Raw genomic sequence first — 2,569 nt, 5'->3', positions numbered from 1 at the left:
AGCCTCACTGGCCACGCGGCTGGCCCCCAGCCCACCCTGGGGTGCTCGCAGCCCCTGTGCAGACCTCCAGAGTGGCACCCTCACACCTGCCTTTGCCACCCACTCTAGCTGACAGATGACCTTCAGACTGCAGAAAATAGCTCTCCCTTTCCTCTCCTCCCCGTGAGTGGGGAGAAGCACATCGAGGAGCAGGTACCAGCCCAGCTGTGAGAGCCGAGGGCATGCCTGAAAGCTCCCGGGGTCCCACGCAGGGCACTGGTACTGCACTCCTGGGCACCAGAAGAACCTTTCGGGGGGCACAGGGATGATTGGTCCAGGCAGGGGAGCCGCCCCGCTTCCCACCCCATCACACCAGGGCCCTGTCCCACTCGTATGATACAGTACAGCCAAGATGCAATCCAACCAGCAAAGCACTGTCCCTTCCCAGTCCACAGCCACCAAAGGGACCCAGACATCCCTACAGAGCTTTCCCTGGGCACTCTGACAACCATGGCACGGGGACACAGCTCTTCCCGCAGCTGCAAGCTGCTCCTCAGCTCCACTGACACCTTAACTGGGATACACTGCCCTCAGCTTCAGAGTCATGCCTCTCTGCAGCCGCCTCAGATGCTGATTTATTCTTTCACACATGCCCGTGCTAACAGCTCCCCAGGCACGTCGCAGCCCCAGCCAAGCCCGAGAGCCTGCATCCTGGGCTTCGGGCCCTGCTGCAGTGCTGCATCGCAAGCACTGCAGGGAAGGAGTTATTCAACTTCACAAAGAAGCACTTTCCATTTTGCTTAGCTCACGTCAGGGAGTGGTTCCCACCAGACGGAGGGCTCCGGCAGCTGTCAGGCTCAAAGACCAGCCCTGGGGATGCTACGGAGGCGACTCCACAGCCGGGAGTGGCCTGGGGGAGTCATGCTGCTCCCTGGAGTAAGACCTAGCAGAGGGCTGCCTGGCTCTGCAGGCATGCCTGAGCAGCCACGGTACTGCAAGGGGACAGTTACTTATGGGAAAGACGATTCCTCGCACCTTGTAACACTTTTAATCCTGTCTGCCACAGGTATAACATCATGGACGTAATCTGAATCGAATGTGGGGGGTAAACAGCAGCTGATCTTGTTCCTGTCATGCTGTGGTCTCAGGAACACACAAGTGATATGTTACCACTAAATAAAGCACAGAGGAAAACACGGTGGGAGGCTGAGATTACTGACGGAACCTGCCACACCAGCTGCCACCGCTACTTTTCCATACACCCAAAGCTGCTGCATTTTCACCACCAGAACCCCAACCTTCAGTGCCCAGGGCGAGCCCCTCCGGGGGCTGCAGGCTCCCTCCCACGCCTGTAAGCACAGCCTTTCCCCAAGGGACAGGGAAGGGGACGGGGGAGCAGCCACTCTGCTGCTGTCAGAGCCTTGGCTGCCTGCTCTCTGCTCTCGCGGCGGGGGGAGCCCCCGGGCAAGCTGGCAGACCCGCTTTTCCAGCAGCTCAACAGGAACCCGGTCTGGGGACCACTGCCCTAACGGAAGGCACACGGGATTCACCGGAAAAACCACAGGACACCTCCACCGTCTGTGAGAAAGCTGCTCCATAAAAACTTCCACAGCCCATAAAAAATCAACGTGACCCCCCCCAGCACAAGACAGCACACCGTGCCCGGCAGGCTGGCCAGGCTCCCCTCCACCGAGGTTAGGAGGGGGGAGCTCCCAGACCAGCCTGAGCCCAGGCACAGTGTTCTCTGGGACAGGAGAACGACGGAAGAAGCTGTGCTGTGGCTACCCCACACAGCCAGGAGCCCCCTGCCCCTGCCTGAGAGCACAGCATCCCTGAATCACACAGACAGACCTGCCCTGAAACCCCCCCTTCCACCTCCCCTCCAGGCTCCCAACCCACCTGAGTGACCTGTGGGACAAGGTTCCCGCCGACACACGCTGGACCCCAGACCCCCAAGTGCCCTGCTCTGCAGCATCTCCAAATCTCTCCTGCCACCCACCCCACTGCCAGCCCCATGCCAAGGCAGCTGGCGCTGCATCTGTCTGAGGAGGTGCCTTCAGCCAGGGAGCAGCACCCGCATCCTGCAGGGAGTCAGGTACTTACACGTCTTTTCCTGTCTCCAGCTCACTGAAAACAAACTTAAGAACTATGCCCTCTAAAACACCTCTGAAGGGAGCTTCCCAACAGCAAGTGCTGCAAAGGCAGCCCTCCGTTTCAGGCTCTCTGTGCCCACAACACAAGGATAACCCACACGAGCAGAGATGTAGCTGAGGCATGCAGCGGGGAGGGGACGGCTGCAAACTCCTTCCTTCACCCTGAAGCCGGAGGACCTCGGGCATCCCCGGACACAGGTCTGGGCATCATGCTCCAAGCGGTGGGTTCATCCCCGCGCTGGGGAGAAGCGCATGCAAATGCTTGTTTGACAAAAGGAACTGTAGAAAGAAGGACCTGTCGGCGGGCGAGCTGGCGGCTGCGCTGAAGCAGAGCATTGCTTCCCAGGGCTATGTCCCCGGCTGGCGTGAGCAGGCAGGTGCAGCGGTCCCCGCTCGCAGCGCAGCAGAGCGGAGAGGGGCCAAGCGGGATGCAGCCG

Source organism: Pterocles gutturalis, unplaced genomic scaffold, assembly GCF_000699245.1.
Source record: "Pterocles gutturalis isolate BGI_N339 unplaced genomic scaffold, ASM69924v1 scaffold38590, whole genome shotgun sequence".
In the NCBI taxonomy this organism is placed as follows: Eukaryota; Metazoa; Chordata; class Aves; order Pterocliformes; family Pteroclidae; genus Pterocles; species Pterocles gutturalis.
The sequence above is the reverse complement of the archived record's forward strand: the minus strand, read 5'-3'. Positions refer to the sequence as shown.